Source organism: Corvus kubaryi, unplaced genomic scaffold (assembly GCF_017639235.1).
Source record: "Corvus kubaryi isolate FWS band 111438036 unplaced genomic scaffold, C.kubaryi_AGA036_p1.0 64817, whole genome shotgun sequence".
NCBI classification, from domain to species: Eukaryota; Metazoa; Chordata; class Aves; order Passeriformes; family Corvidae; genus Corvus; species Corvus kubaryi.
Window position 1 is genome coordinate 24,479 of NW_024581533.1, and position 26,930 is coordinate 51,408.

Below are 26,930 nucleotides of genomic sequence, written 5' to 3' on the forward strand. Positions count from 1 at the left end.
TGATCACCCTAATTATGGATCCACGATAGAACTCATGGAAGGAACATAAATACCATGTCTGGAGCTAATTAATGCTCAAAAATTAACGAACAACAGAAAGATAAACAGAATGAGATCATCTTCAAGTACTGTAAGGTTCTAAATTGTGGTGTATTCCCTAGGCAGGGTTGAAAATGGTGACAAATCTAAATCAGTTTTCCTGGGAATACCAAGTTTTTTGAAGGGCATATGAAACACATACTGCATAAACATCCCTGATACCTAATTCCAAGGAGCTCAATGCCAGGTATGGTGATTTAAAACCGTTCAGCTCCTCCATGCCAGCAGAATTCTCATAAACACTGGCATGCCCAATATATTGACTGTGTGATTTCATATAAACCCACGATTATCCCTGTGCTCCCAATCCATAAACAAGAGTTATATAAATGGCACAATTTCATGCAGTGCTTTTATCTGAAGCAGCTGCCAGCTGTGCCTTTACTCACACCAGCACATCTATCAACAGCTCCAAGCCTTTTCAAACACAAGACTTGCACTACAGAAAATACAACTACTTGAAACCTAAAATTATCTCTGTCTTCACAGCTGTGTCCGTGGGTTGGTGTGAGCTGGTGCTGGCCCTGTGTCCTGTACTGTGGAGCACTCACTGGTGGGGCACCGTGGTGACAGCACAGCTGCCAAAGGCACTGGCCACGTCAGGTACTTCTTGTCACCAGTGTGTCTCTGTCAGCACTGAGCGTGGCTCTGGTGAACAACATTCAATTGTCACCTCACCGCTGTCCATTCCCAGGACAGGAGCTGAGAGACACAGGTGGCATTTGTCCCCAGTTATCTGTACCATCTCTGCAAAGGACAGCATCCAGAGGTCAGCAAAGTCCCAGGAAAGTCTGCCCCTGACTCCAGGGACTCTTTGGTTGGTCTGCAGTCACTCCTGCCGGATCCTGCTGCTGGAATTGCCAACAAGGATGCCATGTGTGAAGCTGGTTCCCACACCCTGCTGCACACCGGCACAACAGGAACCCAGGTGAGGCTGTGACTGATTAATAATAATTCATTGCAGGCAGATGACTCCAGGCCTTGCTTTTCCTCAGTCTGAATCTGACAGCTACCAGGCACTGATGCTTGAAGGTTTGTCCATTCACTTTCAAACACTCCAAATGTGCCCTCTGCTCTCCTCACCCCCTTGCTTTTCCTCTTACTGTATGACCCCTGGTTACAGTTAATTTCTAAGTGGAGACAAGCCCAATTACTACAGATTGCTGTAATATTCAAACTGGCTCCATGGTGAATTCTTGAAGTTGCTAATAAAAAATGCTAAGCCAAGTAATAAAATCTTGTTTAATTCGAGTAACCTAAGCTCAAAACACAGAGAAGGGAGATTCCTCTCTCTCTCCTCCATAAAACTGTGTCATAGTTGTACTATCAAGGCAGATAAAAAGAACATATTTCACTCCCTATGTCTTTACTCTATTAGGACTGTTCTTCTCTTGTGGAGAAAGCACAAGTGTACCTTCAATACCACTGAAATACAGCCGTGTGGCAGCAGAAGAAACTGGTTCATGCTGCTATCTCAGCACAACTGTATCTGCTTTAAAATGTTCCAGAGAGCTTGCAATAGAGCAAGAAATTATTTTTCTATGAAAAAAACCTAATGATAAAAATGAAACCAAAATGCTTTTGCTTTTATAATTAAAAAAGGAAATTCATTTTCCAACAGTCAAATTCATTTTCCAAATTTGTGGATGATGAAACCACAAAAAGGATCTACCACAGAAGTTAGGCAAACATCAACAACAGTTAATACAAAAATATATATTCTTGTAAAGAAAAGGCAATAAAACACAGAGGAGCTGGTTGTCCATTAAAACTATTTCATAAGCTGTTCTTCAGACCTTGTCTGTGTCTTGTTTCCATGCCTGTTAGAAACTTAAAAAGGAATTTGCAGTAAAGTTTCAGAGAGTTAAAGTAAAAAAGCCTTAGTGGCAGCTACGGCTGTGGGATAATTGTGCAGGTAGTGCGTGGTCTGTCTTGTTTTTGCCAAGGCAGAACTGGCACATAACAGACAAGGGAACTGGGTTAGCACTGGGGAAAACCTGGAAGTCATACAGTACTTAAAAGCTTCCTTGAATTTTGCTATTTTATCTTGCATGGCTAAAGCCATAGCTGGTGTAAATCACCTCCTCAGGGGGAAGAGCACGTATCACATTGTACTTCAGCCTCCTGTAGAGTCAAGCTCTTGCAGCAGAAAAAATCAAAGCATGCTTGACAACTCATTCTGCCACAGAGTTCCAGTGTACTACGTCAACTGATCTTCCTGTGCCTTGGTTTCCCCTTTGAAATATGCAGAGGGTACTATACACAATATTACAAATTAACTCCAGGAGTAAAACCAGGAACAGCGTATCTTGGGATTTTTGACACTACCTAACTAAGGCAAGAGAAGCAGGTGAGACTGGTATAAATCATCAGGATCAGTGACTAGAAGTGGGCCTTGGAAAGGGCTTTCTTCCTCAGGCAGAAATGCCATTTGCACAGCAGTTTTGCCTTGACTACTTTTCTTTGGGGCTTTGCGTAGCTGGGCTGTTGCATTCCTGGTCCTGGCTCTCTTCCACAGCAGAAACAGTTGATCACGCATAATTTGCAAGAGTACATCGTGGTTTACTCTTCCTGTCTACCAGGGACAGTGTTTGGCAAGCAATGAGCTCTGGAGGTGAGGCTCCCTGGACTGTGTGAGTGTGCACACGTGCCCAAAGGAGAAGGGGCTTCAGAAAACGTCAGCTCTTGGGAGTAACTTCTGGAAAGACTTCCAGGACTTGGAATCTGTCATGATTAAAACCAGTTGTTCGCTTTCTTATCTTCTGTCAAACTTGAGAAGTGTAATGACAGCTCTTAAAGATCGCACTCTCCGAGGATTGGGAATGCTCAGAGTGGCACGTGAGCCAGAGAGAGTGAGGGAGATAAAAGAAAATCAGGGGTGAAAGTTCCCTTCTGCATATCACAGAAATATAGGCATGCTTGGCTTTGCCTCCCCACTAATGATATAAAAACGTATCATCCCCAAATGTTTTTGGCTTTAGAGTGAAAAGTCTGAAAGGCGTCTACTGGTATTGATATCACAAACATTGCTCTGTGCTCCAAAATGAACTCTTCTGGCTCGTACTGCGAAATGTCAGCTTGGAAAATAGGAGCTCTCTGTTGTGGCAGCCTCTGATTGTCATATGTGTACACGCATCACACGCACACAAACAAATCTGTTTAGGGATGGCCTCCAAAGCAGGGTCTTTGGGAAGGTTACCGCTGCACCATATGTAGCACTTTGATTTATAGTTATATTTCTCACAGCATGACACACATTGTTGGTGAGCTGCGGCTGTGATAAAATCGTGGAGGTGTAAAGTTACACTGGCTGGATGGTGAGGAGCAGGCAGGGAGGGTGTAATGCGAGTCGAGAGCTGCTCTCCAAATGAATGAACTTGTATTGTGGATCTGGTTACAGCCGGCACACTGCCTTAATCCATCAACAGCAAGTTCACTTACAAACCAGCCTTTGTTTTTAATCCATGAGCCTTTGGGGATTCACTATAATCAAATGGCCAATCACAGGAACACATAAGAGGGGAAAAAAAAGGATTGCTACAGTGAAGTTTACTCTCAGCCACAAACTCTCCCTCAACCCCCCCCAGGTAATGCAGATAACAGTATAATGCACGGCATTAAGCTTACAGGCATTAAAACTCCCCCAGGTTGGAAGCTAAGGCATGGCAAACCAGATCTCGTTACTTTCTGGGCGTGCTTCTCTGAGGCTGGGGCAGGCTTTGATTTCAAACCACGTGTGCTCGCAGCACAGACACAGCCTGGTGATGGAAGACAGCCACAGGGATTGTGAGTGCTGCGGCTCACTTGGAGTTTTCTCCTGTTCTGGACGAATGAAAAGAACGTCCTGGATCTTGCAGCCAAAATGTGTCAAGCTGAAATAACATATGTTCCTTGGCAAGGGTCTGACATTAAGCCTTGGGGTGTGTCTATGTATATATAAACAAATGCTTTTCTTTAAAAATGTGTGTGTGTATTTTTTATTCTTTCTCCGTTTATCATAAAACATAAACAAAGAGCAACCTTTAGGCTACTTTTCCCTGCAGGAGACTGAGCCAAACATCTTCTGCTGCGCAACAGCCCACATTAGGATGGCAGACACATCCATGAGGATGGAAACGGGGACAGACCATACTTCCCATGTTAGCACGGTAATATTTTGGTTTCTACTCCAAGGCCATAACTCTGGGCTACCTGGGCCACCCTGCTGAGCTCCTGTCCCCACAGTCCCCCAGGACGGACCCAGAAGACAAGGATGACTCGGTGCCATATGGCTGAGCTCCCCAATGAGTGTGTGTGTGCTGGGGGGGCACAGGGTGGCAGGGGAAGGTGGCAGGACACGCACGCCACGCCATTAAAGGAGTGACAGATGGTGATGAAAGTGCCATAAAACCCAGGCACTGACAGCTCAGGGCCAGCTCTGCAGCAGCTGCTGAGGTATCACGTTGTAAACAGCCCTCCGCCAGGGCACCCGCCTTGCAGCGCCTGTCACAGGAGCTGTCACCTCTCACAAACCTGCCCTGTCCTCCCACAGACCCACCCCACCCAGGGCTCCCTCACCCGTGGGTGAAAGGTGGATGAAGGAGACGGTGGCAAGGGGCTCATGGTGGGATTGGGAGAAATCCTTTTGCACACTGGGCAGCCTGAGATGAGAGCAGAGGTAGGGAGACAAACACAAAGCCCCCTGTGCCAGAGCTTGGTGGCACCAAGCAGCCACCGCACATTTCTGGGCACTTGTCCCCAGCCTGGTCTCGCAGCCCCACGGGTTTCATACCCAGGTGGGCAGCTCCTTCCTAGATAAGCCCTCATCACTCAGCTGTTCAGCTGCTGTGAGCTCCCAGCCTCTTCCAGAGTCTTCCAACAGACCATGGAATCTCTCTTTAGGAATCTCTCATTCCCATCATGGCAAAGAAAGAAACATTCAGCATCTCCTCTGCATGTAAACTCTGGATGACCAGAAATCTGGAAACAAGCTCTCTGCTCTTAGAGAACTCTTCTTTCAAATCGTAAGGAAGGTGTGACACCACAGCCTCTTCTCAGGACAGGCAATACTGGAGAACAATGCTCATGGGAGTTCAGCTGAAATCTCCTTTCTTTTAATCACTTTTCCCCCTTTAGGTATATATTTACACACACAGAGAGAACTACAGTGCTGCCTGCTTGACCAAACACAGACCATGGGAGCACTGCAGGACTATTTCATTTCCCTCTGAGTGTGCTGGGGGTGCCAGTTTAACTGTGAGATCATCCCAGCATCCCAACTGCATAACTTGAAGTACCTCTGTGCCTAATTTGCTTTGTTTTCAGTTTTAGGAGAGGATGCAGAAGGCTCCCTCTTGTCATTTACAGCCTGAAGAGCCTGTGGCAGGTGCCCCTGGCTAACCTAGCTTGAGCCCTGCTGACAACAGATACCCAGAGAGTGCCTGCTTTCCTCTCTGCACTGGGAAAGGAACAGGGAGACTCCTCACTGTGGAAATACTGCACAAGAAGCAGCACAGTCTGCTGGAAAAATTTAGCTGGACCACTTGTCATATGAAAAGCTCTGTTCTCACCCAAATAAAAACTTAAAAATGTGCTGACTTCAAAAGAAATTGCAAGATATTACGTTTTTCTATTTTTTTTTCAGGGAGTTTTTTTTTACCGGCTGGGCTTTGATTTGTCCTCTTTTTTATTCTTTCATGACACAGTAGGAATAATTTACTAATACCATGCCATTAAAATAGTTCTGTAAGTTTGTTTTAAGGCTTTTTTTTTCTGAAGTAGGCTTTACTATGTCATGTCGAGGAAAACATCTTGTCTCCTTTTCTTGACTCATTTGATGTAACAAACAGGCTTGAGATGTAGCTTGAAGTACAGCTTTGGTGGGGGGGGGAACCTGTCAGGTGCTGTCCACTGATACATTTTAATGCACAATTTTATTCTGCCCTGCTCTCTCCTTCCTATTCTGCTCCTTACCTGTGCTGGAACTCCTGAAAAGTCCTTTCACCCTGGTGTGCCCTTCCTTTCCTTACACTTACCTCATCTGGACTCCATAGAAATTAGCAGTTTATTCCAGCTTCCCTTTGGAGGGAAATGTACATGGCAAGCCTGGAGTTATTTTCTGTTTGCACCAGAAACAATTTAGCTGTGGTGAAGCCCAGTCCAAGGAAATGTCTTTTTTAGCAGCACCACTGAGCCCCTGCGAATCTCCATGTGGCTGTTCCTTAGAAAGCATCCACCCTTTGGTCTTGCTCATTTAGAGCCACTTGTGCTGTAGGTCATTCTGCCCAAAGACACACCCATGGTCTCCTCACCACGGAGTCTCCTGAAATCTGTTTGATTTTGAGTCCCTACTCTTTTATTTCTGTGCCTTTCAAACTTTGCCAGTAATATGGACCACTATTTCTTCTTTGTGTGGGTGTGGACTTCTGCGTAAAGAATTTAAGTCTTCTGACTAAATACTTGCTACTCACCACTAGCTTCTGTGGCTACTCTCTAAGTCATCCATGGAGCCACAGATCACAAGCTGCAAACCACTGTTCTGTGGTACTTCGGTATGTATGTCTATACTTAGTTATGAAAATGGTAGTTCTTTAGGAAAACACAGATAATCAGGCTGCAAAGTTACAAAATATTCCCTGTTTTCAGCATCTCTACTCCTGAACCGTGGTGTCAGTACAAGAATCTGCTTCCTTGAAAATAAATGTAAGAGAAAGATCATCTGGGTGCTGAGGAGTGTTTCCAACATGAACTCTGCACACTTCAATACAAGAAGACTTTGTGGAAAACAGAGTGATTCCCCTTCCCTTTCCCCTCATCCTGCCTCCTATAAGTGTGTTCATTTTCACTCTAGACTGGTTTAGGCCTCACAACAGCAAAGGAGGAATGAGAAAAACTGTCACCACCACCATTAGGATATTGGCAGCAGTCTGTCACTTACCAGAAAGTAAGACTGAAGCTCCCTGGTGGCAATGAAAAGAATGGTTACAGTGCAGGCAGACAGAAAGTCCCCAAGGGCTCCCTGGAGATGCCATGGGCTGACCTGATGGAGAGCAGCTCTGCAGAGAAGGACCTGGGGCACCAAGGTGTTCCTGAGCCAGCAGTGTGTCCTTGTCCCAAGAGGGCCAATGGAATCCAGGGGTGCATCAGGACAGGGCACCTGCTGCAGTGCCAGCAGGTCAGGGAGTGATCCTGCCCCTTTGCTCAGCCCTGTGAGGCACATCTGGAGAGCTGTGGCCAGGTCTGGGATCATCAGGACAGGAGGGCCATGGAGCTCCTGGAGCAGGGCCAGCAGAGGCTGCAAAGATGAAGGACCTGGAGCATCTCCCTTATGAGGAAAGGCTGAGGGAGCTGGGGCTGTCCAGCCTCGAGAGGAGCCCCAGCTGAGAGGGGCCCTCAGCCCTGGGTGTCCCTGTGTGCAGGGAGGGCTCTGAGCAGGGCCCAGCCACGGCACCAGAGGAACGGGCAGGGACTGATGCCCAGGAATAACTTCTTTATTGTGGGGGTGTCAGAGTATTGGAACTGCTGTCCAGAGAGGCCATGGGGTCTCCTTCCCTGGAGATATTCAACACCCACCTGCACCTGATCCCGTGCAACCTGCTCCAGGTGATCCTGCTCGAGCAGGGGAATCTGGATGATCCACAGAGGACCCTTCCAACCCCACCATCCTGTGATTCTGCGGATTCAGACACCTTCAGACACGTTTTTTTAACACAGTGTTACACAGAGTAACACTGAAGACTGATTTGGTATCTTAAAGGACACATGAATATGTTACTAGAGGCTTGGACTTACAAATGAATTTACAAACTTCCTTTAGAGATTTTGGCTCTTTTTGATGAATTATTTTCTCGTGTTACTGATTTTTTTTGTTACTTGATTTTGTACTGTATGCTCATCCATTGACTGAACATGGATTGACAAGCTAGGTTAAGAAAACACACAAATATTTGGCATTACGGTTACGTATCATCACCAAGCCTAATGGAAAGCTGGTAACTTCACAAACCTCTAGTTCCTTGTGCATAGAAAACCAAGCTCAGCTTGACAAAGAACTAATATTTTGCTAAGGTAAGAAAGTTGAAATCAGATAGTGTTGTTTTATTACCTTATTATTGACAAACATGGACTGCTAGAATATTTTAGCAGTGATCCAGCCCAGCAATCCATTACTCATACAGTCCCTGTCTGTAAACTCAGGCCCTTAAATGGCTGAACTATTCTTAGCCTTATGTGGTGAATACACAGGAATGTTCATGGACAGAATATTAAGGACAGAAGATGGCCCTAACAGTGCTTGGCAAAGGGAGATGGGATTTATGGAAAGTTTCCTTTGATGCTGTTGACTCCTAACTACTGCCTTCTGATGCTGCCCCAACATACAAAATTAGCTTTAAACTTGCATTCCAGAGGAATGACAGGGAATAAAAAGGAACAGGGATTTCAGTTAAAGCCTATGGAACTAGATTCAAGCCCAGGACCTAGCCAGGTTTAAAACCAGGCTGGATCTTTTTAGCTGGAAATTCCCTGACTGAGAAACTCTCCAGCCACTTCCTAAACAGTATCCTTCCTCTCCATCTGCTTTGTAGGCACTACAACAAACCTGGTCCAAGTGCTGTTTGTGGCTGGCATAATTGCCACAAAGATGCTTTAGAACTGCAGCCATATTACATTGAAATCTGACTTGGGGCATTCTCCTTTCAAAAATGCTCAGTGAACAAAGGAATCCTCTAAAGTCCTGCCCTACAGTAGTGCTTGTTTGTTATCACCAAAGCAAGAGAGAAGCTTAGCCAAGCAAGAGAAATACACTATTTAAGAAAAAGAAAAGGGAGGGGAGGGATGACTTCTACAGCTGTCCTAAAAAACTAATCCATATGTTAATTTATATTGCCTAACAGCCACAAGAAGGGACTGAACTGCAATTGCACGAGTGTATTTTTTGGGGATGGATGGCAGGTAGAAGGATGTTGTAGAGCTTTGTGACTACCAGACTGTGTATCTCTAACAGAATATTATTTGTTTTCATGTTGAGAATGAGTCTTTCCTGAACTGGCTTGTAAACCACTGTGATTCTCACTGCAGTGAATCAAACGATGCCTTTTGCAAGGCAGAGCTGAAGGACGGCTGGGCCTGTGAGGGAGGGACTTGACCCGTTCTTTGGAGCAGGACAGAGCAGCTGCTAAAATAGCACCACAAAAATGTGTGATACTTCGAGGGCAGAACCTCAGGACTCCCCTCTCAGACAAACCCAACCTGACAAGGGAAAACACCTCATGCAGTGAAAGAGGGAGGGAGGGAAGGCTCGTTTCTGTCCTGGGATCAGGTGTAGGAACCAGCAGCCACCACTGCTGGGAGGTGGAACCGGGGGTCTTCAGCAGCCACGGCAAACTGGGGGTTTTTTTACAGCTCCCGAGCCCCGGAGCAGCACGTCGGGTGTTGGTTTGGGAGTGACACAGAGGGGATGCTGCCACCTACTGAAATCAGGATTTTTAGCACTTAGGTTTCCCGACTGGGCTCCCGTCAGCCGCAGTCTAAGGATACTGCAGCATCGGTACGGTATTCATCAGATTGAACAGCTCTTCGTCCTCCCTAACTATTTTCAGGAACTGAAAATAGCATTGTAAAAAACTCCACCAATCCAACCCTCAGGACCCCAAAACAAGCAATAGTCTACCATCAAATGGTATTATTGTAAAGCTATTAATTTGAGAAGTGAAACCTTGCTGTGAGGGTGTATTTAAGCCCGGGCAGACTTTTAAGCTAGATCAGAATTTTAGATCTGCTCGGGTCCTATTGACAAAACAAAAAAATTTGCAAAATTATTTTAGTGGCAGCAAGTTCACTCTGCTACTTTATTCCAGACTAACTTATTTAGTGTTGGACCAATAGCCTTGAACTACGAATTTGAAATTAATTATTCTAGGGACTAGGGGGAGGGGGGGGGGCTTTAAAAATCTTGACTAAAAAACCTGAGTTTAGCTTTTAATCACGCTCTCTCTCTTTTCTGTTTATAGGATAAACACAACTCTTTCATGGTGGTAAAACAAAATCCCCACCTCTCGTATCAATGAACATGCATCATAATGCCAGGCTAGAGAACAGCACTTTCTCTTTTCAGCAGGTGGAAGAAGTACCCCAAAGTCCTGTTTCCAGATATTGATTAGTGTTGCTGTGCTGCCACCCAGCCATGCAGAGTCACTTCACTGGTAGCTGCTTATCAGCAAGGACTGAAGTGGTCCTTACATTTCCCTTAACTACTGACTGGAATAGTGAATGCCTGCAAACCCCATGGGGGAGGCTGGCTCAGAACGCTCCAGGAACACAGTGACATAACACTCACCCCACGGGCTCTAAACCAAATTTACCAGAAGTATTCATTAACAACCAAAGCCATAAATAACAACAATAAAACGAAGCAACTCAGGATCATCTCAGGCAGCTTCCACAGCGGATCTGACCAACTCTGGATGCTGTTTCTGCTGACCCACCAGTAATTTTATTGCTGCAGAGGCAACACAGCGTGTCAGGCCATGATAGATTTGGTCTTTTCTGACATCCAGCTGTTTGCTGTTTGTGTTGGCTGCTGCTGAAGTCCTGGAGATAATACAGGTGTTCTGTGCTGCTAGAGCTGACTGTGCTGGAGAAAAATCTGGGCAAGAACGGGGTGAGGATTTGTCTGCCTTGGTGAGTGAGAGCAGGCAGTCTGATGGAAGGAGAAAAAGGTCAAACAGGCTTCTTTGTGGTCCACCTCAAAATTAATGGAGGCCTATTGAATCAGGCTCCCCCTCATTAAAAAGAGTGGACAATAGAGAAATAGAGATCTCTGTGAGCTGCTTGGTTGGGTTTTATCTCATTTTTGCAGGTCAGTTGGATGACTTGTACTCCTGCACCTACAGTGAACATCTAATCACATCCCCAAAACTATGAGTGTGTTTACAGTCGTGTTTTGCAAGTTTAAGGCTAGCACTCATGCCTAGTTCACAACCCAGAGCCATCCTCAATCTGCAGATTGATGCAAACTGAGGTGTTGACCAAGTGACCATTACTACACCTGAAGATGAAGCAATTTGTCCAAAGCTGCAGTTAAGTCTAGGGAAGAGCCTCAGTCAGGAGACAGGTCACAGGTGCTTCCCAATCTGAGCAGAATGTTTGGATAACCAGCCAGAGCAGCCAGGATAGTTCCTGCTGAGCACCAGCTCAGGTGAGTGCTATCTGTCTCCAGTATCAAGGAAGAAATACAAGCTACTCCTACGTGTCTGTTTTTATAAAAATGCTCGACAAATATCATGAGCAAATAAACAGCTGCCTCTGAGCTATTTACAGTGCTGTTAACCAGCTTTTAGGCTTCAAAATTGATCACCAGAGTCAACAGAGGGTTGAACAAACATATCCATGGCTGAGTATTTGTATTTGAGATTAGGTACACATATACAAGTGTGAAGGCGTGTGTTCAGCCAAACTATAGAGGAACTGAGCCCAGACCATAAATGGCATTTTAGGCAAAAAGCAATCAAATTATTCATGCAGCCAACTCATACTCATTCTTATCTCCTTGCAACTCAACTGAATACTTATTTGGAACCCTTGTCAATACTTTATATTAAAGTTTGGACCTGATCTTCTCTTTAATGAGTTGCTTTTGGTTTTTCCATTTTGAATTCTTTCTCCCCTGCCAATGTCTAAAGCCTCAGTATCCTTTAAAAGGAGTAGTTTGATAGCAAAGGTTCCCTCCACACCCCTGGGAAAACAAGGAAACAGATAGTGCACATCCTGCTGGAGCTCCACTTGGGAGCATAGCACTAGGAAAAAAATTCACTGAGGCCCGTTTCTATTTCAGACTTAATTTTTCCTACTGCAAGTAAATTAAACCCCACAAGTGCTCCAGGGTCTGAATCTGTGCCTGCAGCAGTGTTATGTGTGAGCAGGGAGATGTACCCAGATGGGTGGATACTACAACTATTCAGGAGGGACCTGGATAAACAACAGAGCCAGAAGTAACCCAGTGGTAAACTCAAATCAAGGCAAACAGTTTGGCTTTTGCCAAAAGGTGTTTATCTTTTTTAACAGTCTTTTTTTCCCAAAACCTTCAGGGAGCTATGACAACCTGAGATCTGCTCTTTTCACAGTGCATCAGTGAACTGAAATACCAGGAGAATATCAATTATTGCAGTATTTGGGCTTTACAAATCACTCCCCTGAGGCATTTAATAAAAACTTTGGAAACAAATCTGTCCAAATGTGAGAGAATTTGTGCACCTCTTGGCATGTATCTTTGGGGAAAAAACCCCAGTAAGGTGTATTACACAGTCATGGAACATTGCACTGCAGAGGGAACATCTGCCCTCAGGGAAAAGCTTGACTCCAAGCAGTGGTTGGCAGGGTAGAGGCTCCACCAATTCAGGTTCCCAAACCTGGACTGCAGGGAGGAGCTGCTCGGGGGCAGAGCGCAGGTTTTAGATGCTGGTGGGGGAACTCGTAGTTCCTGAGTCCATCCTACTTCCAAAAAAATTTTTAAAAGTGACTCATTTTCTACTAGTCTAGTACCTTTAGTCTGCGCTAAATCTTCATGGGATGAAAAAGGAGATTAAATCCAACATCATTCTTCTGCTCTGTATAAGAGATTTGAGGTGCAGGGGTTTGTGTCCTGAATAACAAGCTACTTGACTAGACGCTGACTTTTAACAATGCCACGTTTTTATATAAAAAAAAAAAAACAACCCCAAGCTGCATGCACTGTAGTTACACACCCTGATACCCTGTTTCACTCTGGCTCTGTCTTAACAGGGTTTTAAAGCCATTTCACCTGAGTGCCTGCTGATTACCATGCTGAGTTTTTTAAACCAATCCATTGAATTTGCTTCCTTTCTGTGTCCCCAGTGCCCATTCACCTATAGAAATATAGAGACAAACAAGGCCACAGGTGCAGAAAATTGGGCCTTTCCTGCTGTTTATTACAATGTTGACCTTGGCGATTTGTTGAGGGGGTGGAGGGAGAAGGAAAGAAAAAGAAGAAATACGTGCTTTGCAATGGGATTCTGCTAGAATCCTGTCTTACTTTCCCCATGAAGTTAAAAAAAAAAGCCTTCTACCTGGCAACAAACACAGACATTGAATTATTAGAAGGTGAAGTGGGGGCAGGGCCATTTCTTTGGCATCTCTGAAGGGATTTTGGATGAATTGCTGCTGACCAGAAAGCCTGCTCTTCCTTCAGCCCCGCTCACTCCCTGCAGTTTGCCTTCTGGTTATTCTGGGGCATGAGAATTTGCCTTGCCCCGCAGTCACCTTTGTGGTCACGCAGCTGCCTGGTGAGTGTCACATGAGCATTGGAGGGCACAGCCACCTGCTTGGTGTGTCAAGGAGGTGCCTTGTGCTGAGCAGGGAATCTTGGAGAGGTCTCCCCTCACAAAGGCACGGCCCCCACCCAAAACTGGGTGGCCTTGCACCAGAGGCTGCACTGCCAAGGGAGCCCTGGCTCCCCTCCAGGAGCAGAGTGGGGTCCGCAGAGGAAGGGGGCTTTGTCCACAAGAAGAGTTCAGAGCTTTCTTGATGTAAACTGGCAGTAGTGAGTGGGTCAGGTGTTAAAAATGGCACTGCTGGCTGGATGGATGGGGAGGGTGGGTGGGTGAATGCCACCCAGGGCTTACCTGGGGTCACCCGAATGCTGAGGCAGTGCAGCACACAGGGCTGCAGCAGGAGAGGGGTGTGCTGGAGTCTGGGTGTATGTAAGGGTTCAGCCTCCTTGCCTGTCTGTGAAGGTCTTTGCACCAATTTCTGTGGCTGGATCTCAGTGGATGGATATGTGAATGCATCCAGTAAGGGCGAGACCCTCACTCAAAGACCTCACAGTCAAGTTAAAAATCAGGGACCACAGATGGGAGAAAAGATGTGTTATGCCCAAGATGAACAATGTGGATTTGGTGTGCAGAGAGTATAAACTGTATGTTAGGGGTGATCTTTCTCACCTGGAAACTGAACTAATTTCTACTGAGCACCAGTTCAGTGCCTTAATTGGATGCCTGCTGAAAGGGAAGTGCTCCTCCTCAAGATCACGCAGATTTAACCTCACATGAGCGAGGTTTTTTGGGTGCTTAGGCCCTTTGGAAGCCAAGGTGCATCTGGTCAGACTGGTCTGGAGGTCAAGCTCATGCTCGGGTCAGTGAAAGAGGCACTCTGTGTTCTGCTGTACATCTCAGCACAGAGCTGACCTGCAGAGAGCAACCGCTCCCCCAGAGCCTGCTCTGGATTTCACTGCCCTGCTTTCACAGGAACAACAGAGGGACACCTTTTATGTGCTTGCTTAGGAATATCGACGGGGCCTCACTTATTCTGTTGGAAAGTGGGTGCCAAAAACAAACCTCTCTGAGAAACCTGATCTGCAGGTCCTGATCCAAAGCACTTTGCAGCACTTTTGTTGCCCAACATGACCGAGAGGGTCTCGAGAACAGCTTGTGCAAGCCTTGCCTAAGCCTGGGCTTTGGGGAGCAGGGATGGCCATGCCATGACTATGCTGATCTCAGCTCTTGAGCCACAGACAGAGAATTCTCACTGGTTACTACTTGATATTAAATTTTATCAGTGATAGTCAGGAGGGATTCAAAGTGTGGTCCTGCATTTCATGGAGTTTTTTTCCTCTCAGCACTGTATTTCTCTGCCATGATTATTCACATGGCCTTGGGCCTGATGCTTTACTCCTTCACTCTCCCGCCTGTGCCTGCAGCACAGCCATTCCACAGAAATACTTGTCTCTGCCTTTGCCTTCAATAAATGCCACCAAAAACTGTAGGTAACAAACTCAGTTAACACAGCCAAGGACAGCTGGCCCAGCAGAGGAAGGGCTTTCAGCAGGTTGAACTCCCTCCTGATAACATAGAGACCTTCCTCTCTGGGCACTATACATAGGTTTTATCTATAATTTTTAAGGTACTGTGCAGCCACAGATAAATATCTGTGAGAAACTTTCATTTCTATAAGTTTCCTTTTTCTGACATATGACTGGAAATACAGGACCTGGAATTTTAAGACTTAGGATGTCAATATGCCATAGTTGGTGCTAATTACCACTTTCTGCCTTCCCTGGCTTAGACACACTCACCTATTAGCAGTTGTGTTTAAACAACAATAAAGTACACACGAGTTGTAAGAGTTCCCCTCCACCCCTCGTGGTCACTTTGATGAGCTAAGCAAAAAACACAGTTTGCTTTGTCTGAGTTAGGAATTCAGGTTGTATTAGTTAACAAACCTCAGGTATGAAAATGAAGCAAGTCTTTTCTGCAATATAGACAGGACTTGATGTTAAGTCCCAAAATGAAATTCATCTTAGCCATTTTTCATGTAAACTCAGCTTTCTGTATTTCTCGTTTTCATTTATTCAATTTTCCGCCTTGGAATAATTACTGTAAGTGAAAAAGCATGTCAAAACCCCAAGTTATTACAAAAAAGCACGCTGGAACTCTCATTCTAGAATTCATCACTTCATAAAACTGTACATTATAAGACTGGCCATTCTGGGCCAAACATGTGCTCCATGTAACCCAGTATCCTGTCTGGTACCATGATTAATAGGGGAAAGTGGAGAAGAAGATAAAAAATGATCTTTTCCCCTGCTGTTCTCTCCCACCTTCTAGTAATCAGTGGCTTACAGACACAAAATGTGTGGTAATAACATGAATATAATGCTTCAAAAAAATCAAACTTAAATTACTATCTACTTACAATAAGTTACTTAATCTGATTTTACCACAGTATCTGCTTTTTAAAATTATGTTTAATTTTTAGAAGCAAATGTGTATCTTTATGCCAGCTCTAGAGAATGAAGCTAGAAATATTCCATTCAGATTGTGATACCCAGGAAGAAAGAGGGTTCAGCTGGAAAAGAAGTTTTAACTGAAGACATGGCCAAGTCTTCCAAGGTGAAGAGAGCTGTGAATTTTCTCCCATCCTGTTCTATAGAAACTACCTGGAAAGCAGATTTTAAATCTTTTTTTCCTTTCCCCCCTCTGCATTGATTCACATTCTTTATTCTCCTTCCTTCCTTCTTTCTCTTTGTATTTTTTATTCCCACTGCCTCTTTTCTCAGTTACATCTTAGGAGAATGGAAATAAACCCCCAGTTTAAAACTTCAGACCTACAGGTACACGTCTGCTTAGAAAACCTGCAGGGATTCCCCCCACCTCAAGCCCTTTTTAAACAAACACATCTATTTAGACAGTTTGTTTCTCTATCAATCTGTGAAAAGTTAATACAGTTTTGTGTCATTTTTGTTATGGAAACAGCCCTGTAAAAATACCATATGGTCCACTGAGGCCTGCCCTTGTAACCCCAATAAATACAAATCACCCTAGAACTTATCATGGTAAGTTCAAATATGTAGCTAATGTAATCTCAAAAATCCTTCACAGAAAGAAAACAAACGAGCTCCTTTTAAACCCCTGACTTGTTGCTCTTGACTTCAGCTATTTGTTCAATATTTCAACAACACTAAACAAATGTGCCGGAAATACTTATCATTTCTGAGTCACCCCCTTGCTATCCCACACTCCAGACTCTTCAAATTAGGGACTATCTTAAAAAGATGAATGTGATCCATTCTCTTTGTTACTTTGGTTTCAGTATTGTCTTCAGCATATCCCTGGAGAGTCTCCTATTCTCAATCTGCCTAATTCTGGCTAATCTTTCTGGATAATTCATTTCCCATCTCCCTGTCACAGGCTGGTTTGGCTGCTCTGTTCTGTACCTTTCCTAACTCTGAAACATTAGCATTATTAATGGCAGACAACAGTGTATTTAATATCCAGCTTATGCCCCACGTTAAGGTAGATTTTTCTGTGATTTATAATCTGTACAGAACTATCAATTAAGTTTAAACTGCGTTGCAGCAGAGCACTACCTTCCTACAACTCGTCTGTAATAGATGGCAATTAATTGGCACTTCATTGTTTATTTACACATACTTATTTCAGACAACCAGAATCTGCCCTAATTCCTTGTGACCTATCATAAAACATAACAAGGAGCTTTGCAAAATGCCTGTTCTCTGAACTCACACTAAATAGAAGTACTCTGGGTGTTGTGGATATCATAGGAAATGTGACCAAACTGTGTCATTTTATTATTTATCAACAGTATTTCACTAATGAGCATCTAGAACGATCTTCATGTCATGGACACAGTAGAAAGCAGGTTGATTTCCACACTAAACTCTCATTTCAATCTAACTGCTCTTTGAGAGATGCACAAGAGTTCAGTTCTGAGAGTGAGCAGCAGTTTTTGTGCCTCTCTTTCTGAGACATCTGCATGACGTCTGATTTTTAGAACATGTTTTTTTCCTGTCAAGGAGTTCTGACATAGAAATGTCAAAATGAAAAGTGGCAAAAGTAAAATAGTTCCTTTTGAGTAATTTCAGTCTCCATGGCTCCTGTGTCTTCTTGAAGTGTGGGTGAATGGGAAAGAAAACCAGTGCTGTACATGGTATTTTCAGGGACATGTTCTACGTCATTGACACAGCCTTTTTATTTTTTAATTCTGCTCTTGGAGTGGATTGGTAACAGTGGAAGTCAAGAGCAGCAACAACAAGCTACACCTTGCTCTTCCTGATGACTCCTGCCTCTATTTTATTCTTGTCTTTTCCCTTGCAACTCTTCAACTGTTGGATTTGCGTCAGCGAGAAAAAATCTCACAAATGCAGCACCATTTGTATGAAAAATGGGTGTGCTTCTTTTTTCTTCATTTCCAGCATTGCACTAGGACCACAAACAGCAGAAAAACAACTTTGAAATGCGTCTGACAATTTGTTCTGTGTGTGCTTCTACTCTCACCCTTAAGAAAGAAAGCAGTGCCAGATGATTGAGCTAATAAATGCCAATTTTAGAAAGGACTATTTGGGATCAGCTCATATGTAAACAGTTCTAAAAGCTGAGGGTAAATCAGAGGACTGGCTACATATATATAAATAAATCTCTGTTTACTTTTACTCAGAGGTATTGGACAAGAAAAAAATCAGAGTTCACTGCAATGCCATGAAGGAACCACAGGTTGAAAGTTTTGGTCTCAGAGGATTTTGGGATTATTCCCAACTAGCCTGAATGCCATCCAGCTGTCCCCACACCTCCACTGTGTTACCTGTGCAAAAATCACACCCATATTAACCTTCAATATGAGAAAAGGCTGTGCCAAAGACTGAGGCAGGGACTGGTGAGGTTGCTAATTCTGCTTTTGTTTGTTCTTGGAGCTGTTCTGCGAGGAGCTCTTTAGGCTCTGATGCAGCCCAGACTCCCAACCTTAATGTGTTAAATACATTGTCCACTTTGGATTGTTCACTTAGCTGCAGCAAATGCCTTGTATTTTTTCCTGTCTGAGTACAATTAAAATTGCAGGATATTTGCCAGACAGGCTGAGACTCTTTCACCACTCTCAGCATCCCTTTGCAGTGTTGTGAAGAATGATCAATTAAATCGCTCAGTCTCACCTATAAACAATGTATTTTAGCTGTCCTGCCAGGTTTGTTTGAGGCAATTTAACACCCAGACTCATGCAGAGAGCTATCCTGCTCTCTGTGCCAGCCTGCACTTCCATTCACAAAGAAAAATTGGGGTAGCCTGAATGAATTTATCAGTGAGCTAAATTTGGCCTATGATAACAAATAAAACCAAGCTATAAAAAGAAGAAATGGCTACTCAAGAATAGGAAAATGCCTACATTCCTCTCTTGTATGGCTTCACATGAAAGCCTTAATGATTTTTTAATCTCATTATATTTCTTATGCAGAGGAATACCTGAGAACAACAAACATGCAGCCTTTGTGCAATCTAACTCTAATTGTTAAGAGCTGATATACTGCTGATCATATTCCAGGGAGTTTCTTGAGCAGTGATTTTTTACAGAGCCTCTTGGCATTCACTTCATTTATGGATCCAAGAATGCCTACCTAGTGTAAATATGTCCTGGGCACAGAAAATAAATGGACAAATAAATAAAGAAGGAAAAATTCATTTGTGCAGAGGCCAGAATAACAATATGCTTCATAATGATATCAGTTCTGAAAGCATTTCAGAAGTTTCTTTCCCAGTAAGTTCATACTCAGCTTTCTGTACACTTATATTTTTTACCTTGCGCAAGAGAAAAAGGCCTTAATTATACTATATACATCTCTTCTAGATTGTAAGAAATAGAAGCAAAACAAATACAATTTATATTTTAGCAATATCATCTAGAGTAGATAAAACTTTTTAAAAAAACATTATATGCTGTAACTTGCACTATTTTTCCTCACCTTATTTATATCTCCTGGCTTTCAGGATGAAATCTGAAAGATAACTTTGTCCTGCCAGGTTTTGTTTGACAAGTACACATCTTAGTCAAAAAATACTGGAACCCATTTTCTGTTGGCACTGAATTGCAGCTGCATTATTCAGTGTAGTTCCTGCTCTGTTCTCTTCTCAGTATCCATTCCTTTGCTCACCACTTGGCCAGTGCTGTTTCTATTAAATTAGAAGCGCTTTTAGCTTGTCGGAAACTGAAACCTCTGGTGCTATAAAGCAGCGTGTCTGTGTATGACAACAAGCACAGGAGGGGCCCTACCATTTGAAAGTTTGTTTTACTGTAACAACCCCCAAGAGATTACAGAATTGGATTCAGCCTAAAGTCACTGTTAGGCGCTTTATGAAAAGTTCATCCAAAAAACCATATGAAATTGGCAATTTTTTGGGGAAAAAAAAGTTGTCTGGACAATTTAGTTGCATAAACTTTCATTCTAAAAAGTGCAAATCATTAACTCAGTCTCTTCTTACAGATCCCCGTGCCAGTGAGCTTGTCCCAGAATATTTTTGTGTCTGCGTGCATTTGCACTTTCAACACATTCTTTTGGTTCTCTGCATACCCTTCTCTGTGTCCTGTCTCTGTCTTCTGAAAACTACCTGAGCCAAACAATGGAGAAATTGAGAGCAGGGTTTTTCCACCCTTACATTTTTTTGGAAACTCTAATTTTAGCACTTGCATATGTGAACTTATGTGAGCCAGAACTACACCTGTACTTCAGCAAGAACTAAATAATATAATTTGTTCTGCCTGAGAAAGTACAATTCACCAACACAGCTCAGACAGAAAATCCTTCAGAGGGAGTGCACAGGTTTTATGTTATCTGCCAAGTTAACACACACATCTGAGGAAACCACATGAACAACTTGTTTGTGCTCTGGAAACCCGAGGAGTTTCTTCTGTTTTGTAAAAAGCAGATTTTCATGTATATGGCTGATTTGTTAAGACCAAATCCCCCATGACATGGCTGCAACACCTGAGTACCAAGAGAAGCTTAAGACCCTTCCCCAGCTTCCTCTTCCACTACACACTTTCAGTATGGGTTGCTCTCTTCTCTCTTGAGAGCTCTGTCTCTGATATCACCTTATTTATTTACTGATTTCTTACAGCAGGGCACTCTGATAACTTTCCATGCAGATGATTTGTGCGACATCGACCTGCTGGTCACAACTGAGAGCACCACTGCAGCAGTGAGTACATACACAGACTGAAAGAAGGATCCACTTCTGAGGAAGTATCCCAGTGCACACTTTTGGTAGGAATAAAAACTCTGACCCTGCAAAGCCTTTCATTTGACAAGTGCCCCCCCAGCCTGTGAGAACTGTGCCCACAGTGGCAGGGCCAGGCTACAGGTGTGGGGTTGCTGCAAGTCCAAGTCCATCCTGAAGTCCTCAGCAGGGACAGGTGAAGCAGCTCCATTTTGAGGTCCTGTTGTGGAAACATCTCAGACATTCCTGTGTTTGTGACCGTGTTTACAGCCTGATGGAAGTGTATCTGCTAGAAATACCAGAGTGCTGCTGAAGGAAACAGCTTAATGTGCACTTCCCATGTCTCCCACAACTCCTGCTGGCCCCCAGGGATATGCCACCTGTGTGCTGTCTGGTATTTTTATCCTCCTGGTTGGTCTTCTCTTGAATCTTTATGCCATAATGCCACAAAGCTAAATTTGTGGCATTCCAGTTGGCAGCAGAGAAGCTGACAGCAAAACCATCCCAGGGGAGAAAGGAGAAGGTGGATATGGAGAGAGGGGAGAGGAGCTCCACAGGAGTGCCTGTCTCTCATTCCCAAACCTGAATGTTATGAGCTACACCATATTCCTTCAGTTGTAAAAAAAAAAAAACCAACAAAAACCCAACAACTTTATAAACAAGGGCTGAGCTTCAGGTAAAACACCTTCTTTCCCTGCCAGCTGGAAGGAGAAGGTAATTTGGAGGTAAGATAAGGAAGTGATAATCTGCTGCTTGTATATGATTCACTTAGTAGCACAACTACTACTTTCTTTAATAAAGAAAAAGCCCACATGTAAATACCATTCCCTCTGCCTAACGATTTCATATACTATTTGTTTGCCTTTTTTTTTTTTTTTTTTTTTTTTTAAAAACTCCCTTTTCTGCTCCTTGAGCTGTGCAGTAAATGCCACCGCTAATGAGATAATACCAGTGTGTTTGAGAGCAGGCTGACCCTGCTGTTTTCAAGCAGTTTCAGCTCTCGACAGTCAGGAGCCTGCCTAATGTTTTGTGGCTGCCTCTGGTCACTGACAGGGTACAAACTGCCTTATCTCCCAGTGGGAGGGAGCTCATTGCCAAACCCACGGCTACTTGACTGGGGAGGCGTCTGCAGCCATTCACACACATGGCCTGAGCCAAACACAGGGCTCCAAACAAATACCCCAAAATAGCTCTGCTCTGAATGGGCTTCAATTTTTCTCTGCATGTCAGCAGATGACATGCATTGTCACAACTGCTGGGTAGGATTTGGGAGGCTCAGTTAAGCATATTACAGTCAAACTCCCATTGTTCAGCATTTCTGCAGCTTGGGCACTTTCTCAAATATCCCCCTTTACTTTTTGCAAAGCCCTTTCAATGACCCTTTTTGTGTGAATGTAGAGCTCAGCTCACAAATCAATTGTTCTATTTTTATTTCCAATATTACGCTTCCTTCCAGAGCGCTCAGAGGACGATGCCGTGCATTTTGTCACCAGCTCTGGCCAATATCCCCAAGAACTCCCTCACTGGGCAGGAAAACAGGATTAGCAGGGAAGTGGAGAAAGCAACAGGAGTTCAAGCAATGGTAGCCCTCTCACCATGAGGGCTGCTGGTGTAGAGCTGGGCAATGGATTTTCACCATACTGGAGTAATGTCCCAGCTGACCATGGGATGTCACACAGACGAGCCCAGGGGAACTTGTGGCTTGTGGAAGGAGGGAGGGGACACTGCTGCCCTGCACTTCCCAGGAAGTCCAGTTCATCCAGAGCCCGTCCAGCTCTGCCCACACTTGGCAAGGCTTGGCTGTGACTTCCCAACCCTGTGACCCACCACGCGTGAGCAGCGTGACTCAAATGCCAAATTTCTTTCCAGGATCTCCAATTCACAAGACTTTCTAGAGCACTGGACAAAGTCTCAGGTGCATGTTGCCCCTCCTCCCATCTGGCTGCTTCTGGTGCTGCTCAGCTCCTCAGCTCTTTCTGGGAACAGAGGGTCCCCTCAGAGAGGACAGGGACCTTCAGCACGAGCAAGAATGGCTCCTACAAGATGACCCTACTCCTTTTTGCATTTTACCTCATGTTAGTGGAGTGTCTTGCTGCAGACCTGGGCTCAGGTGTACTGCTGCTGTACAATGAAGGAATATACTACCAGAAATGGCAAGTTCCTCCTGACCTGTATATAAGGGAGATACTGTCATTACAGACAAAATAAACACTCAATTTTCATATATATCAGACCACAGACAGCACTGTGTTATTTATGGATGAAGTCTGTTCCTGAAGGAGCATCCTGCTTCCATTTAGCTCACCTGCAGATATACATTATTAGCCATGGATATACACTGATCACATGTACAAGGATTTCTAATCTCTTACTCGGAAAGACTGAACTACAAAATTGCACCTTACCTAATTAATTTGTCCCTTGCTTCATCAATTTGCCTTTGCAGGAGCTGAATACCGGCTATGTTCACTGCTTCAGCAACTGGAAACCAGTTATGAATGGAAACATTTATTATGAAAGGAACAAAACAAAACAAGAACAAAAGCAACATGGGAATCCCATGAGGTTTAACAAGACCAGGTGCTGGTGCTGCACCTGGGTCAGGACCACCCCTCAGAGCAATCCAGACTGGGGATGAGCAGATGGAGCAGCCCTGGGAGAAGGAACTGGGGGTACTGGTGGTGACAGCTGGACGTGGCCCATCTCAGAGACCCCCCATGCCCTGGGCTGGGAAAGGGGGGATTCTGCCCCTCTGCCCTGCTCAGGTGAGACTGCCCCTGAAGAGCTGCCTCCAGCAGCACAGGAAGGACAGGGAGCTTCTGGAGCCACTCCAGAGCATGGACACCAAGAGGATCAGAGGGATGGAGCAGCTCTGTTGTGAGGAAAGGCTGAGGGAATTGGGATTGTTCAGCCTGGAGAAGGGAAGGCTCTGGGGTGACCCAATTGTCCCTTCCAGTGCCTGAAGGGAGCCCACAGGAAAGATGGAGAGAGACTCTTGACAAGGGCCTGGAGTGACAGGACAATGGGCAATGGCTTCACACTGACAGAGAGCAGGGTTAGATTGGATATCAGGAAGAAATTATTCCCTGTGAGGGTGGGGAGGCCCTGGCACAGGTTGCCCAGAGAAGCTGTGGCTGCCCCATCCCTGGAAGTGTCCAAGGCCAGGTTGGATGGGGTTTGGAGCAACCTGGGATAGTGGAAGGTGTCCCTGCCCATGGCATTGGAGTTGAAACTGGATAAGCTTTAAGGTCCTTTCCAACCCAGACCACTCTATGATTCTATGACTCTGTGAGGATAAATAAGTGAGTGAAAGACCACAGGATGCAGTGTGGGGCAGGGCACTGGTGTGAAGGACAAGGGCAGTGCAGGACCAAACCACTGCCCCAGTGCTGACCCCCCGTTTGTCTGGGCACCAGTCACTTGTGTTGGTAGAAAAGTGTCCTGTGCAGGGAGCTTGCTGAAGGGATACTGATTTTTAAAAAGCCATCAATTTATTTCAAAGGTTTTCTTTTTTCTCCATCTTGTACCAAAATTAGGTCGTTCCCCTACACAAAAGTAAGTAGAAAATACCCCAAGGTGTGATATGGCAGAATGACTTTTTCATTATGACTGGCAAGGAGGAGTCTTCACTACTCCCCAAAGGTGCAGCAGCACCAGCTGATGAGATGATTGCACCCTAGGAGAAAATAGCAGCCTGCTCACAAACGTGTCTTCCTGTTTAAAAAATTCAAGCAAACCACTCGCACAAATAGCTTTTAAGTCAGATTTATGTGAACAGAATGACAAGCTTACATCAAATCTCGAGTCAGAGCTTATCACAAATACACAGGAGGGATTAAAAAAAAGAAATCCATCAGTAGAATCAAAGCTGAATTAACATAATGGCACAGTCCTAAATAAATGTACTTCACAATACATTCTTTGAAAGAGAGAGAGAGAGCAAGAGAGAGTGCAAACTACGCATTTAATCTGTGCTTAAGCAACTGTAACAGCATAGTGAGAGCTTGTATTTTTTCTGGCACAGTCCTCTGCCATAATCCCATTGCATACTTTCAAATGTATTTTTAAATTGCTCAGCTTCTGTCAACAGATTCATTCAGGGCTGTGTTATTCAAAAGGTGAATGCAAAATTCACAGAGCTCACAACATCCACTCTGACCGACACACCCATAATGAAGGATCACTAAATCACCCCTTTCCACATGAAAGTAAAATTAGAAATCACAGATACCAGAAAAGGAAGACAGTCCCTGAATTCAGCTCCAGCATGCCAGGATGATGCCAAATATAATTCAAGACTAATTTCCATTAAAAAAGGTACTGACCAAAAAAAATGTTAAAAGTGTTTACCTTGCCTGACTTTGCATGGGTAAACATTCCTGCATCCAATGTAAGAGCTATATTTAGAAATGTATCCTCACCAGGAAACTAAGTAGGCTTCAGTGAAACCAAAACAGTCCAGGGCTTGACTCTGAGGCAGATGAAGTCAATAGCGACCCCACCCAGACCCAGAAAGTGCAGCCTCTCTCACCCCAGCGTGGGCAAATCCCCCCTCCCAGGCTGCCCAGGGAGAGCAGGGCTGCTGGAGCCATGGGAAGCCACACCAATTACTGAAAAAGGAACAGCACTATTGAAAAAATGTTATACAAGCAGTGGTAAACCTCAGTGGCCTGGGTTTGAGACAACAGAAAATCCCTTTGACGAGTAGTAAACAGACTAAAAATAGGACTTGGTTCTTTTTAAAGTCAGCCTAAAATAAATCTCTTTGCTTTTTGTATCCTGTTTTGCAGTTTCATATGAAGGTGCCCAGCAGTCCTTTGCCAGCAGTAAAAACGAGCAAGGTCTTATTCCCCAGCCTGTCCTGGAGCATAATGCAAGCACAGAAAATCACAGGACTATCAAGCAAGGACCACATCTCAAGAGCAAAATTCCAGCCTGTGAGGAGTGGCTTCATCTCACAGTGAGATTTTAATGTACCAAACGTATTTGGGAAAAGAAAAATACTGTCTTCAATGTCCTGAGCAACAAGGACCAAGAGGATAAGGAATAATCAGACTGCAATGTTCTTGCAGTTTGTCCAGACCATATTCAGAACCATTTCCACCTGGTTAAAGACTGACCTCCCCTCCAGGTCTCAGCTGTCACTGGGAGGACATCATCCTCTGCTGATAAAAGAAGGAAGGTGTATCTCTTTTTACACCAGGCACTAGGACTGGATGGATCCCCTCTCCTTTGTGCTTGAGCTCGATATCAAGACACCCTTAGCAGCCAGTGGAGATAACCACGTACTTCCAGAGGAAAGAGCACCTGTGTCAGACACGTGCTCTAGGATGAATTATACAGGAAGAATTATTTTCTTCTACATTTCCAATGCAGGGAGTTAGCTCAGACCTAAATTTATATTTATAAATTAGATCCTAGGCTGGCTTGCTCCAGTAGGCAATGCCATCTGTACAATCACCATCATTTATTCTATCACCTATGTTTCTTAGGTGCTCAGAGTATGTACAACATCAACACCTGTCCTGTAGTGATTGTGGAAGCCTCGGCCAGTCACTCCCCTGGATCTTCTGGGGGTGGATGTGGAAATATAAATTCTGTAATTCTGGTAAGAGTTTCATTTTGACTTCCACAACACGTGATTCTGTGATCACAATCTTCTAATTTAGTAACTGACTATCCCCAAAGTATGCTTGTAATTCATTGCTGTATCTCTTGCACAGCTATAGCTAGAGTGAACTCATATCTGAAGTCTGATGTGTTCTTTAGTTTTCAGCTCATTAAGGCTCACTTCAGCTTTTCTACGCAAAAAAAAAAAAACCCAAAAAAAAAACCAAAAGAAAAAAAGAAAAAAAAAGAAGCAACGTTTCCATGGTCATGAAAGCAGTAGATGGGGGGATAAAAAGTCTTTGAACATCTGGCACAGTAGTTTGTTTTTTTAATATTCTCCTTGTGAGTAAATTTAAAAGAGAAATACACTGTTCATAGGAGCTTCTTTTTAAGTGTAGGAAATTATGATGCAGATTATGAAACAAGGACGGGAATTTATTAACCAATTTTGCAATGTGTAATCATACATTTTGAATAGACAACAGAATTACCATAAAAGCCAAGATGGGGGCTCTGAGCAACCTGATCTAGTTGAAGATGTCCCTGCTTGTTGCAGGGAGGCTGGGCTTGATGACCTTTAAATGTCCCTCCCAAGCCAAACCACTCTGTGACTCTATGACGCACAGCAGCAGAAGTTTGGGATCTGGACTATATTATCATAACCAAATCTATGTGCTCTCGATGGTAAAATATTTTGTCTGACCCCTGCAGAACTCATGGCCTGGA

At 44.1% G+C, this 26,930-nt stretch overlaps 2 long non-coding RNA genes across 2 annotated transcripts in view; one reads left to right on the forward strand and one right to left on the reverse strand.

The window, feature by feature from the left end:
* The window catches only part of LOC121672665, a 58,083-nt gene that overhangs the window by 9,276 nt on the left and 21,877 nt on the right, over positions 1-26,930 (reverse strand). The gene's annotated exons all lie outside the window — the stretch shown is intronic.
* On the forward strand, positions 464-5,815 carry LOC121672664. Its single transcript, XR_006018918.1, has 3 exons — positions 464-1,027; positions 4,143-4,247; positions 5,404-5,815. It is a non-coding gene; the product is annotated as an uncharacterized LOC121672664 (long non-coding RNA).